Below are 14,722 nucleotides of genomic sequence, written 5' to 3' on the forward strand. Positions count from 1 at the left end.
CATTTAGTGCTATGCGTTAATGAGAAACGCATCCTCGCATACATTTTCGATCCAAGCGCATTTTGCTCTTAAAATAAAAAATAGCGCGAAAAAACAAATGATCAGAACACGACTGGTTGTTGTCGGTGTCATTCGCAGTCTCCCCCTACTCTGATGCTAAAATGTTGCCAGAAAATCAACACAGGATTAGACCTGGTCAACAAGACGCGTCTCTTAGCCTGAACGTTTTGGCCACGAACGGGCTGGGCTTCACAGTTTGCCTTTCGATTCCATTTAAAAGCACATGCAATGAAACTGCCAATCATATGTGCAAAGAAAGATCTCATGAATAAACCACCACAATTTAAAGCAATACTGCAGGACACCGCAGAATACTAACATCCTCAGTTACCCATGACTATAAATCATTCTCAAAATTCAAACTGCAAAACGTGCTCGATTCCTCCTCCGACTCGAACAATAAAACTAGCTTTCCCAAACAGCAAGTTCAAATTATGTTTGGGAACTTGAGTAAAGATTCGGCTATCCATAACAAGAAACCGTCTCTGCGGTCCTTGGTTTTGTTCCAGGACCCCAGAGACGAGATACCGGATTTCTAACAGAATCATGATCTTGACCTACGCCAACACCAGACCCTTGCCTTGAAAAAGCCCACGGCCTATAGGCCACCAGGGAGAAACATGTGTTGGCTGTTCTTTATCCACAGATGTAACATGAAATAAAAACTACGCACATAAAAACTTTCAAAGAACGTCTGTATTTCATTTTCGGATTACTTCTGACAAAACGTGAGGTCACAGTCCTCCACTTCTCCTCTATACTTACCCTTACAATGGCTCTTGGGTGTAGCCTTTCGTGAGGAATGTGCCACAATACAATTGGACCCTGACAATTGTAGCACCAAGGCCCAGTAATTTCCACCCAAACATTTATCCACAACCCCTGTATATCAGGCCTTTATATTTCTCTCCTAACCTGGATCGTGCCGCCAGTGGTTCTATTGCTAGGGCAAACATCAGCGGGGAGAGCGAACACCCCTGTCTTGTTCTTTGGGCCACTGGGTATTGGGTTGATATCAATGTTCCCACCCTTACTCTGGCTACTGCAGAAGTATAAAGCACCTTTGTTCAGGTCACAAAGTCATCTCCTACCTCAAAACGTCCTAGAGTCTTATAGAGGTATGCTTTCTCTATATCCACTGAAAGCACCATAGGTTGCTGCGCCGCTGGTTGATTTTCTTCCATTATCCTCAGCAGTCGCCGTACATTAGAGGCCGTATTCCTTGTCGGGATAAACCCGCCTGATCCTCATGGATTAGTGCAGTCATATGCTGCAAGAGGCGAGTCGCCAAAATTCTACTCCGAATCTTGTAATCAGTAGTCCGCAACGACAGCGGTCGATACGAGGCCGTATCTGTTCCCACTCGTCCTGGCTTCAATAGTGGAATTACTAATGCTTCCCTCACGGAGCTAGGAAGACGACCTACTTCCTTCGCCTCTCTATACCCCTCCAACAACCAGGGAGCAAGCAGGTCAACATATTTCCAATAGAACTCTATTGGCAACCCGTCCACCCCTGGCTTTTTGTTTCGGGCCATGTGCTTAATAGCACTCCTGATTTCCTCCAACGTAATGCCTCTACCCAAACATTCCATCTGTTCCTCTTCTAGTTCTGGGAGTAACACACCCTCCAGGTAGGAGTCGATGTCCGCCTCCCCAGCTATTAGCAAGCTTCTACATAAAGCTTCACAGTATTGTAAGAATCTATTTACAATCTCGCTTTGGGTGAACACTACCTCTCCGTCCCTGTCCTCCAGTGCCAATATAGGTGAGCCCCGCTTCATCAGGTTGGCCGACCACGCAAGCAATGTCCCCACTTTATCCCCCTCAGCATGCATTTCGTGAAATAGGTTTTATAATCAAAGCAACGCAATCTCTCTAATTCCACTGCTACTCCTTCTTTAGCTGCGACTAACTCTTCCTGCATTTCAAGGTGGCCAGGCCAATCTATTTCCACCTTCCGCAGTCTACTCTTGGCTCGGTCTACATCTTGTAAGAGTACTTTCCTCACACCTACATGTTTGCTGATGCAGAGCCCTCGAATCACCACTTTAAAAGCGTCCCACTCTGTCGCTCTTGTTGCGGCCGTACCAGCATTCTCAGTAAAATAATGTGTTATTCCCTCAGCTACTTTCCTTTGGAAAATCGGATCATCTAATGTTTCGGGTCTCAGTTGCCATGTGGGGAATGCGGACGCCGCCGCCATCCAATGCATAGTAAATAGCAGCGGGTTGTGATCCGAGAGTGTTCTGGCAAGGTATTCCGTGTGCACTATGGAGGGTACTATTCCCGCGGATCATAAAACTGCATCTAATCGAACATGCAGATCGTGCATCGCCGAGAAGTAGGAGTAGTCTCTGTCATATGGGTGATGTGTATGCCATACGTCCACTAAGTTCCACCTATTCTGCCATTCCAGTCTACTTTTAGCTAGCCTATGCACAGGGGTATCCCTCGATACCTCTGCTATGGAGTTGAAATCTCCTCCTAGCACTACAGAGCCAGTAAGGCAATGTGCCAACGTGCCAGATAGCCGCTCAAGAAAACGCGATTGGTCAATATTTGGTGCATAAATGCTACAAAGTGCTATGTCCCTACCATGGAGTCTCCCTTCTACAGCTACAAACCTGCCGTCAGGATCTATTGTTAGACTGGTTACCTGGAAAGAAGCCCCAGCTCTAATCCAGATCAGTGTTCCCCTTGCAAAAGCAGAATATGCAGTGCTAAACACCTGTCCCCTCCACCGTCGTTGTAAAGCTAGTCCCTCTGCCCTAGTGAGGTGCGTTTCCTGAAGTAATGCTATGTGTATGCCCAGTCTAATTAAGTATGCATGGATCTTGTGGCGCTGTGTCAGTGTGAAGACCCCACACATTCCAGGTAATACACCTTAGATCAGGTACCGTCCCCAGGTCTGCCATATAGTATCCACATTTCAGTTTCTGCTCCAGCTTTCACACCGGTGAGTTCCATAACCCAAGTTTCCTCCCAACCACCCAACATCCCCCCCCCCCCTCCCCCCCAAGAACAGGACCTAGAACTAACCAGCTAGTCCCCATCCAAACTCCTACAACAATAAAGACACAACTAGCTAGTTCCCTCAGTAGTCACTGAGGGTATGCCTTATGGGCCACGAGGGAAGCTCAGCGCCAATGAGCCGCCGCTAATATCTTGGAAAGATCCCACGCTGCAAACCTGGGATTAGTTATACCATATATCTGACCCCCCCCCGCCCGCCTCTCTAGTCACAGTTAACTCCGATGAGCAGCTCAACAGCCATTGAAGCGGTAGTGACTGTGGCTTTCAACGCATTCTGCGCCGGTTTCGCATCTTGGAGCGCTCCCTCCACCAGTTTTACTCGGTCTGCTAGTTTAGAGTGGTCCGCACGCACGCAGGAGTCCCAGTCCCGTTGCCACATGCGCTATATCTTGTTGAAGTGCAGGGCGAGAGTCCGCAATCGCCGCCAGGATTTTATCGAATTGCTGCTTCATGGTGGCGCCCTGGGGTGTCTCCTGCACAGCAGATTCTGATTGGCCGGGGGGCTCGCTATCTGAGAGCTGCTGCGCACCGTCTTTCTTCCCCTTCGTTCTCCCCATTGGGCCACTCATCGGCGTAGTTCTTATTAACTTTGGGAGTTATGCAAGTCCGACTTGGTCAGCAATGGCCAGACACCACAACTTTTGTGCCCTGTGTTGGGGGGAGCAACCTTGCTGTTATCTTTCTCTGCGTTTGGTGCCCCAATCCAGCTCCAACGCGCATGGATTCGCCTCTCCCCTGTTCCAGCCGCGATACTCGATCAGCTCAAGGGCCCCCACCTGCAGCGCCCCATTAATCGCCCAACCAGTCTGTACTGACTGGAATTACTCCACCACAGCTTCTACTACCTCAGCAGGTTCCCAGGCGACAAGTCTCTAGCTCCTAGGGGCCCAATCCGACTATAACTCGCTCTGTCCGCCGAGTCTCAGGCTAGGTCTCAGCAGTCACTGTCCAAACCACTATTGTTAGTAGCCATGGTGTTCAATCAGACCCTGGGGTCCCAGCAAGTTCCAATCCTTCCAGTCCCGGGAGGATCCCCTCAGCCCGGGGAGCCAGGAGTCCAGCGTAGTTCCTGTTTCAAGAGCCCTCCGCAGCCTCCCGCAACACCAGGCCTCAGCACGCTTCAGAGCCGCTCCCCCGTTTCATTAACCCAAGTGCCAGCTCCCAGCCATTAGTCTCTAGTCCACGTAATATCTCCCATTAGGGGTCAGCATGTACACCTGGGCGCAGATACACCCCCCCGCCCCGGCTAGCAGAGCGCAGCGAACCCGGGTGCCTGCGCCCACTTCCGCAGATCGCAGTCCCAGGACTCGCTACGTCTCACTCACCAGCTCGGAGCTGGATGCCTCTACCGCCTGCCACCTGACCGCACCCGCTGCTCTGGTGAGACATTTCTCTTCCTCTGCCCAAGGTGGCTGCCGCGGCTCCAGCCCTCTGAGTTTCACCCGCCGCGCATCTCCTCGGCTGGCATCTCCAGATGCCAGGCAGTGCTGTGCAGGCCGTCCGCCCGATCTGCCCCGCTCCACCGCCCCTAGGTTGGGAAAGGGAAGGGCGGGGACCCTCAGCTGCTCCAGGCGTCCTCTCCCCCGTGCTCACAGCGCAAATGCAGGACAGCGGCAGCCCCCACCAGCATCTCTCCCACGGTCCTCGATGGCCGCCACAGCTTCAGCACTCTCGGCGTCTCCAGCCGCACTCCACCTTCGCTGGTGTCTCCAGGCGCCAGTTAATGTAGCTCGAGCCGTCCACCCGATCTGCTCCTCTCCGACGCTCTCAGGTTGGTTGGGTGTGGGAAGGGCGGGGGCCCTCCGCCGCCTCTGCCGTCCTCTCCCCCGGTTTCACAGCACCAATGCATGAGAGCCGGAGCCCACGCCAGTGGCTCTCCCGCGGTCCTCGGTGGCCGCCGCAGCTTCAACTCTTGCGGCGTCTCCAGCAGCGCTCCTCCGCCGGCGTCCCCAGGTGCCAGTCAATGTAGCGCGAGCCGTCCGCCCCATCTGCTTCTCTTCACAGCTCTTAGGTAGGGGGGGTGGAAAGGGAGTGCACCCAGCCGCTCCGGTCATTCGCTCGCTGTGCTCGCAATATTGATATGAAGAAGCAGCAGCTCTCACCAGCGCCGGCTCCGGGTCGTCATCCACGGCTCCGCCGCCATTTTGCGTGATTCTTTCAACTCAGTCCGGAGTCGGAAAAACACCCTCAAATCACTGCGATCCCGTCCGTTTTTAGATCGTAGCTGTGTCAGCATAGGTATGCATCGCCTCACCAACTGTTGGGCGGTGATGGGAGGGGGGGGGGGGGGGGGTTTAATGCCTGTTTACCACAGGATTAATTCGGGTCTTTGGCGGAGCTCCTCGCTCACGCGGCTTCCACCATTGGCCTCCAAGCCACGCCCTCCTTTGTTAAGAAGACGTGCTTGTCAACCTACGAACAGTGTGTTACAAAAATCAATTTCTGATCTTACCAAGGAAATGTTTACTGATTTTCTATACTCTAAAAATGATAAAATCTTTAAGATTTGAAGAAGCAGGAAGAGGTCAACGGCTTTGAATGTTCTAGGAAGGTAAATCTATTAAACACAAGGAGATGATGGACAGAGCGATGAAACTTTTCAGACACTCAACCCCAGTCACAGATGTGGGTTGAATCCATTTTTTTTTGTGTAAAATAGTTTTTATTGCAGGGTTATGATCCATACATTGTAGTTTTACATGTATTACAACCTTTACCTTCTCTCGAATCTATCGTCATTCGGTTCCTTACACAGCCTTGTTGCCCACAACCCTGAGGTCGTGCAGCGTTAAACAAGAAGGTATCATAATCAATGTTTCAAAATATAGTTGCTTCAATTTCGCAAGTAGTTCACATGTCTGCATTTGGTTTCAAACCCGAACTCCCTTCTGCTTCCCACTAAACATCCCCAACCACCCCCCCCCCCTTAAACTTCCTCCACCTATGCTCAGAGCTGTGCAGTTTTGTTGGAATTATCAGGAACTGTTAATCGTCTAGGTGTGTGGGGGTTAATCCCATCTGAATTGTGCTGCTCCTCAGAGTCTTGCAATGTGCTATCTCGCAGCGCCTGCACTAATGGTTCCCATGACGCCGCCGCAGCCATTGCTCTGTCGTCTAGTTTCCGACGTGCCATTTGGTATCGTAGTGTGCTTTCAGCAGCCGCCCACTTCAAGAATTCTTTCGTCCATCTCTTATGTGTAGGGCCTATTCTCGCTTTCCAAAGTCTAGTGATTTCTCTTTTGGCTAGGAGAAGGCCCATATCAATACATTTGCTAGTAACTCTGTGTTTGGGAGCATGTGGGAACCAATGTAGTATACTGACGGCTATGTCAAAGTGCAGACCCCTCTCAGTCACTTCATTTAGCGTATTGCCTATAGCCCGCCAGTAATCTCCTAAGTCTGGGCAGGACCAAAACATGTGTTCCATTTCCGCCCCCTCTGTAGTACATCTGGGGCATGCCGCCTCTGCCACTCCGAAATATTTTCTGATTTTTCCGGGTGTCAAGTAGGCCCGATGCAGGATACAGAAATGTATTTGTTGGAAGCGTGCGTTTCTCGTGCTCTTCCGTGCCCGCCGCATTATTTGTGCCCAAGCTATCTCTGAGATCTCTTTATTCAAGTCAGCTTACCATTTGGCTTTCATCGCAGCTAGGGGCGGTAAGTTTTCTCTTAACATCCTGGAGTACAGACATGTTACTGCTTTATATGTCCCCGCTGCCATCATAACGTATTGGCAGGCCATGGTCGTCGTGGGTTCCGAAAGACCCCTCTCCAATGTGCCTGCATGGCTCTGATCACTGCTGCGTGCAATAGGTAGCCACCCCGCGGAAGATCAAATCTTTCTTGTAATGTTTGATACGGTATTAGTGCTCCACCCTCGTATAGGTCTCCCAGGACCTGCAGACCCGCATCCTCCCAGGTCTGTAACTGCGACCAATCTCCCCCATGTGGGAGCGTCGTTATCATCCCTAGAGGTATCTCAGGCGCGCATGGGTGTTTAACACCCGCCAGACGTTGGGATCTGTTCCAGCAGAGCCTAAACGTCTGCTCTTCAAGAGTTAAATCGCTCAAGGTCAGCTTCTGTTGCAAGGCAATATAAGCGAGAACGTGTCTCGGCGTGCCTCCCTGTCTCTCTTGTTCCGGGCCTCGGTATACCCTCGCCACCTCCTGCATGTAAAGCTGCAGTTGGGCCGTGAGGTAGTATAGTTCGAAGTCCGGCACTGCTAACCCTCCCTCATCCTTCGGGTGGTGGAGTGTTTTGAGCGCAACCCTGCATCTGCCCGATCCCCATAAGAACGATGTAAATTGCGATTTTAAGCTTCGGAAAACGGGGTTGGGAATCCACACGGGGAGCGTATGGAAATAATAAAGAAGGCGCGGGAGAACGATCATTTTCAGTAGTGAAATGCGGCCAGTCATCGAAAGCGGTAGAGTGGCCCAAAAGGCCATACTTCCTTTCAATGCTCGCATACAACGGCCTATATTGCCGTCTAGCATATCTGTTGCCGTGTGATATACGTAAACCCCTAGGTATTTCAGGCATGTGGGTTCCCAGGTTAGCAAAGGGCAATGGAGAGGTCGTATTCCTCCTTTCCGCACAGGGAATAGACATGTCTTGGACCAGTTGACCTTTAGGCCCGATATCTCCCCAAAGTGCGCGAGAAGCCTCTCTGCGCCTTTCAGCGCCTCTTCTGCGTCTTCAAGGAATAGTAGAAGATAGTCTGCGTATAAGGAGATAAAATGTCTTTCTCCTCTATCTATCCACCTGTAGTCTTTCCCCGTTCGGACTTCAGCTGCGAGTGGTTCCATCGCCAAGGCGAATAACAGGGGGGATAACTAACAGCCCTGCCGTGTTCCTCGTTCCACCGGGTAATGTCGTGAGATGAGGGGCCCCACCCGTACTCTGGCCACCGCAGATGTGTATAGTATTTTGGTCCATTGGATATAGCCTTCCCCCCGCCCAAAGAGTTCCATTACCTCGTACAGATATTTCCATTCTAAGCTATTGAATGCTTTCTCAATAACTATGGACAGAATCATGGGTGCCTGCTCCTTTGGGTGAGCATCATCTAGCAGTCTTATGAGCCTTCTGATGTATGTGGTTGTGTTGCGTGTAGGAATAAATCCAGACTGGTCTTTGTGGACCAAGCCAGTCAAGTGTTGCAACAATCTGGCAGCTAGTATACTACTTCGAATTTTGTAGTCCGTGATGAGCATAGATAATGGCCGATAAGAGGCCGCACTGTTGCTCTCCCTTCCTGGTTTCAATAGTGGAATCACCAGGCCTCTCGCAAGGATTGAGGCAAGTGGCCCACCGTTCTGGCCTCGTTATATACCACTTGGAGTCGCGGAGCTAATAGGTCTAGGTATTTACTATAGAATTCGATGGGCAATCCGTCTGTGCCCGGCGTTTTATTGCGGGCCATCCTTTGTACGGCCCCTCTAATCTCTCTCAGCTCAATGTCCCTACCCAAGTCTTCTGCTTGTTCTTGGTCTAATTGCGGAAGTTGCGGCCCCTCGAGGAAAGCATCAATGTCCTCCTTTTGCCCTTCCAGTGCACTCTTGTAGAGCGTTTCATAATAGCCCTGAAATCTGCTGAGAATTTCTGTCTGGGTATAGAGCACCCGATCCATCTCATCTTCCAGAGATAGGATCGGGGAGCCACGCTTAGTGGGGTTAGCCAACCATGCCAGCAGCGTCCCAGCTTTATCGCCCTCAGAGTGTGCCCTCATTGTAAAGGCCTTATGATCAAAACTGCGGAGTCGCTCCACTTCCACCGCTACTGCCTCCCTAGCCGCACACATCGCCTCTTGGAGCTCTGGATGACCCGGGCGTCACCTCGCGCAGTTTGTCTTCCGCTTTATCTAGATCTGCCAGCAGACCCCCAACGCACGCCTGCGTATTTACCGATACACTGGCCCCGTATGACTACCTTGAAGGCATTCCATTCCATCGCCCTGGATGTCGTGGTGCCGTCATTTTCATCAAAGTATTGTGTTATCCCAGTCTCCAACGCTGCATTGGACCATCCAACGTCCCCGGCCTCAGTCTCCACGTTGGGATACTTGAGATCTCGGTCATCCAGTCTAATGTGATCATCAAGGGGTTATGGTCTGAAGTCGTTCTGGCGAGATATTCCGCTTTCACAACCATCGTTATTACGGACGGCGAGCACAGCACTGCATCCAGTCGGACATGTAGATCATGTAGGCTAGAGTAGTACGAGTAATCCCTTTCCGCTGGGTGTTGTGTTCTCCAAGCATCTTTCAATTCCCATCTCTCCTGCCACTCTAACCTACCTTTTGCTAGTCGGCGTACTGGAGATTCTCTAAGTGGTGGATGAGACCTATCTAGTGTGACATCCTCCACTGAATTAAAGTCCCCGCCTAACAGTACAGGGCCTGCCAGACAGTGTGCCAGCGCTCCAGAGAGTCGGGTCAGAAAGGACAGCTTGTCAATGTTTGGTGCATATATACTACATAAGGCTATATCTTTCCCTCTCAATTTTCCCTCTACTGCTACGTATCTACCCTCTGGATCTATGATCTGTCTAGTCAATTGGAAGGGAGTGCCCGCCCTGATCCATATCAGTGCTCCCCTAGCGAATGCGGAGTACGTTGTGTTAAACAGCTGTCCCCTCCATCTACACTGTAATGCTATCTCTTCCTGCTTCGTCAAGTGCGTTTCTTGAAGCAATGCAATCTGAATCCCCCTGCGGTTCAGATAGGTGTGAATTTTGTGTTGTCTCGCCATTGTGTGCAGCCCTCTCACATTCCAGGTCATGCATTTCACTGTACCCTTGTTATCCATTATCCCTTGCAAACTGATGCATTGTGCCATAGTTCCTTGCCCATGCATAAGTGGCGATGTCCCCATAACAATTCTCCGACAATACTCGCGTTCCCCCCACAACAAAACCAAAAACAATTAGAGTCTCGGAAGAAACATTTCCAACTTTCTTCCCCCCCCACCCCCCCCCCGACCCCCCAGGACAGGTCCCAATATTGTTCTATTAGTTCCCATCCAAACTCGATGAAAACAGTTCAACTTCCCTTTAATTCACAATCGTCACTGTGATAGCCTTAAGGGCAAACAAGGTGTGGCTCTAGTCCAAAAGGCGGCATAGCCAGCCCCGCCTGCCCGCCTCTAGGACCCCCCCATAAACAGCTGCGGTGACCCATTACGTTTGGTGATGATTATTTGTGCTTTTAGTTAAGGCCCTCTCCATTTACCAGATGTGGCCTTCTCCTTGCGTGTTCATGTCAGGCCTCTATTATTTCTTCCGACATCTGAGGCGTCACTATCGGGCCTTTGGTACTGTTGATTTCCGACAGGTCCGTTTCAGAGCCCGTGATGTGACCTTCTGAGTCCGTACCTCGCTGCGACGAGGCTGTAGTTGTTCCGGATAAGGCTACCACCGCCTGTAGTGCCGCTCTTCTCTCCTCATCCGTTTGAGACATCGTGGGTTTCCGAGAGCCCTGACGTCGCTTGCGGATTCTTTGTGATTTCCGGGTTTGCGGTGGGTTCTTTGCTTCCTCCATCCTTTGTCTAGCTCCATCCGTGCCCTCCTTGTATAATTCCCACCACGCCCAGGCATCCGCCGATGTGGGGAAAAAGTGCGTCTTGCATCTACCACCACTCTGAGCTTGGCCGGGAACAGCAGGGAGTATTGTATGCCTTCAGTTCTGAGTTCACGTTTGATGGACAGGAAGGATGCACGTAGTCTCTGTGTCTCATAAGTGTAGTCAGGGAATAGCGTCACTCTGCTGTTATCCACTTGGAATGGTCCTGCTTCGCGGGCCCTCTGGAGCAACAAGTCCCTGTCTTTGTAATGCAGTAGCTTGATAACCACTGGTCGGGTTGGCTGGCCCAGCGGGGACACGATGTGCCCGTTCTAGCGTGAAAAAGGGTGAGAGCCCCTCCGGCGAGATTTCCGTTTTAATCCAGTTGTCCAGATATCCAACCATGTCTCCCCCTTCTTTTTTCTCCGGCAGGCCCACCAGGTGGACGTTGTTGCGCCTGCTTCTGTTTTCGGCGTCCTCTGCCCTCCTCTCCATCACCTTGTGAGGCGGGGTCAGCTCCTGCAGGGTGTCCTCTGTGTTCTTGACTATGTCTTTGAGTTTGGCATTGTCCGCCCGCAGGAGCCCCAGCCCTGTCGCTACTTGTGCGATATCCCGCTGTAGAGTGTCTTTCGTGGTTCGATGGCCTCAAGGATCCGATCTTGCAGTTGTTGGAGGTCCACAGGTCCCGGGGCTGCTTCCTCCAGAGTTGCTGAGGCTGTGGACCCTTCTCCATTTCCCTTGTTCTTCCCCATTGTTGCTCTTAGACCCAGTGGTCCTTGCCTCGCTCCAGTGCACAGGGGGGAGTTCTCAATCGCCTGGGCGTGCGGTGATGGTCTCCGTAAGTTGTCAGACCTCCGTCCGTGGGCGCGTCTATCTTTGCAGTGCCAGAGGTTCAGCTACCGAGAGGGCTGATCAAATCCACTGCCGTTGTAGGCGCTCAATGCTCGGGCGCTTCCGTCGCAAGCCAAGTTTTTCCCCTCTGCAGTTGCGAAGGAGAGTCGCGTAGCGCTTCACTACAGGCCAACTCCAGGTCCGGGTTGATGCCTAGTCTTGTTCGTTCTTTGGGTAGGTTCCGTGTACTACCAAAGCGTCTCCCAGGTGCAAGTGCCCCCCATCTGGCCCCACTCATCCGCTACTTGGAGATTGTGTTGTCCCTTGGTTTGCGCCTTGCAGCCGTCTGTGGGGCCCAGGTCTGCGGGGCTCTTCAGACTCCACTGTCCCGGGCCCTTGCCGAGTTATTCTGAGTTATCCCACCTTTTTGGCGCTGCTGCACCTTCAGGGGACCGTCTCCTTCTGTGAATTATCTCATGGGCAAGTTCTCGCAATGGGCATCAATTGTCTGACCCCTATCAGGCTGGTACCGCTTTCTAGAGGGGTGACTCCGTTGGGGGTTCGAGGGACGTTTATGGGCCGTCTCCCAGTAGCGATCCTTCTCGCTGATTAGGTTTGGCTACTCTGCCACTCCCAGAGCCTCACTGGGCTGTACACCGCCCTGTGCCCGATGTGCCGCTTTGTTAACTCCCCGACACCTCGTAGGGGCTTATGTGCACTGTCCCACTGCTTTACCCCGCCTCGGTGGCAATTTCGCTCGCTGTGTCCGCCTTTTGCGCCACCGTGCGCTCTGTTGCACTCCGCCCGTCTGCTGTCCCCAGCCCTCTTTCTCTTCCGGGCCGCGCTATGCCGTTTCGCTCGCGCTCTCCCAGACTCTGCAGGCTCCGTCACCCACCGTGTCAGCCGCTCCAGTCAGCTGTTCTTGTGCGCTGCTGGTGGTCTGGGTTTTCGCCGCTCGGGGAGTCAGAGCCCACACTGGTGTGTCAGCCTCTCCTTCGTTCCTCTTCCCTCGCGGCGTAGTTCTCGGCCGCCATCTTCCGTACCCCTGGCGGTGGCAGATGATTGTGGGGGCGGGTATCAGTGCGCCCGTCTCCGACCGCTACTCTTCTCCGCTTCCCTTGCCGATTGCGCCGTCTTCGCCTCCGCAAGTCTCCCGAGAGGGCTCTTCTTTGCTGCTCCTTAACGCGCTGGGGATTAGCTTTAGCGAGCTACGGCCGCACACAGGTCCGCCATTTTGGGGCCGCCTCCGCTCGCAGTCTTAGGCGATTCTGCAGACGAGGCGGTGCGACTGCCCGGGGGGTTTCTTCAGTCTTCCGGGTGCCGCCTGGGTTTCTCTGCACCAGCAGCTCGCAGATAATCGCGTTCGTGCGGGTCACCGCTGTGTATTTCAGGATGAATTAGGGGATCAGGCGCGGAGATCCGGGCTCACGCCGCCATTCCCTCCGGCGTCCAAGCCACGCCATCTGTGGGTTGAATCCATCATCGTTTTTTAGCTCACTTTGCCACCCCAGTTCAGACAGCTATATGCAAATCAGCCTTGACCCTGTGCCTCATGGGAACAGTCCAGCCCGAACTGCCAAACCATGTCTTCCCTGGACCGGAAACAAGAATCCTGGGATGGGTTTCGGGCTAACAGCCAGTATCAGCCAGGCTAGCTTGAATCCAGTGGCAAAGTGAGCAAAGGACCCACGTCTGGGCTTACCCTGCCAATTAAGGGCAAACAAAGCAAACACAAGCAGATGATGGACAGAGCACTGAAACTTTTCAGACACCCACCCCAGTCACAGAACTAGGTTGAATCCATCATCTTTTTTTAGCTCACTTTGTAACCCCAGTTCAGACACAGCTATATGCAAATCAGCCTTGACCCTGGGCCTCATGGGAACAGTCCAGCCAAAACGGCCAAGCCATATCTTCCCTGGAACGGAAACAAGCATCCTGGGACCGGTTTTGGGCTAACAGCCCTCATCAGCCAGGCTAGCTTGAATCCAGTGGCAAAGTGAGCAAGGGACCAAAGTCTGGGCATATCCTGCCAACTTAGGGTGAACAAAGCAAAGACAAGGTGATGATGACAGGGCGCTGAAACTTTTCAGACACTCGCCCCCAGTCACAGATCTGGGTTGAATCCATCATTGTTTTTTAGCTCACTTTGCCACGCCAGCTATATGCAAATTAGCCTTGACCCTGTGCCTCTTGGGAACAGTCCAGCCCGAACTGCTAAGCTATGTCTTCCCTGGACCGGAAACAAGCATCCTGGCACCGGTTTCGGGCTAACAGCCCTCATCAGCCAGGCTAGCTTCAATCCAGTAGCAAATAGTTGACTGGGGGTAAGTGTCTGAAGGGTTTCAGCGCTCCGTCCATCATCTCCTTGTGTTTGCAAGGTTAATCTATTGTCAGAAATGGCACCCAGATGTATTGTCTTCTGAACCGGAATTCGTAGCAAACCAAGATTAAATAGCCACCAGGTGGCGTTCCAAAAGGTATTGTTGTTGCCAAACATTAGCACCTCTGTTTTGTCAGAGTTAAGCTTAAGAGAGTTCTGCTGCGTCCACAGCGCAATACTGTTCATGCATGTGCTGCACTGCAAAGCTTCTCTTTTGGGATTAGATGAGACTGCTGCGACTAAAGATGAGACTGCTGCGACTAACTGTGTATCATTGGCATATGAACAGACCAAAAAAAATAATATGTTCTGATCAACTGAATAAGCGGGGTGATGTATGCATTAAAAAAAAGAGTTGGACAGGGAAGCTTAAAAGGAGTAGAGGTATATCCTTCAAGCATGACTGCTTGCTCTCTATTGGTAAGGAAAGATGAGATCAATTTGAGAGCCGCTCCTTTTATGCCTATCTTCTCAAGACGATTAATTAATGTTAGGTGGCCCACTGTATTGAATGTGGCTGATAAGTCTAATATGAGAAGGCAAGAGATGATTTTTTAATCAAAAAGGTAGGATGGATGCTTTTTTCCATGTTGTCAAGAAATAACCCGAATTCAGTAGCTTATTTATGATACGGGTAAGGTGGACAGCGATTGTATCGGGGACCGGATAGAACACTAAAATGAGGATAACACCGGTAAGGAAACAGAACAAATTTTGTCTAGAATTTCAATTTCCATGATAGTACCTGGAATATGACCTTGACTAATGGGTTGACTTTGGAAATCTTGAAAAATAGTAGCAACTTTACTAAAGAAGAAACTAGCTACTTGGTCACTAAATTCTTGTCTAAG

At 51.5% G+C, this 14,722-nt stretch overlaps 1 protein-coding gene across 1 annotated transcript in view; it reads right to left on the reverse strand.

The window, feature by feature from the left end:
• The window catches only part of PRKRA (protein activator of interferon induced protein kinase EIF2AK2), a 217,108-nt gene that overhangs the window by 112,713 nt on the left and 89,673 nt on the right, over positions 1 to 14,722 (reverse strand). The window lies entirely within an intron of this gene.

This window comes from Lissotriton vulgaris, chromosome 2_1 (assembly GCF_964263255.1).
Source record: "Lissotriton vulgaris chromosome 2_1, aLisVul1.2, whole genome shotgun sequence".
In the NCBI taxonomy this organism is placed as follows: domain Eukaryota; kingdom Metazoa; phylum Chordata; class Amphibia; order Caudata; family Salamandridae; genus Lissotriton; species Lissotriton vulgaris.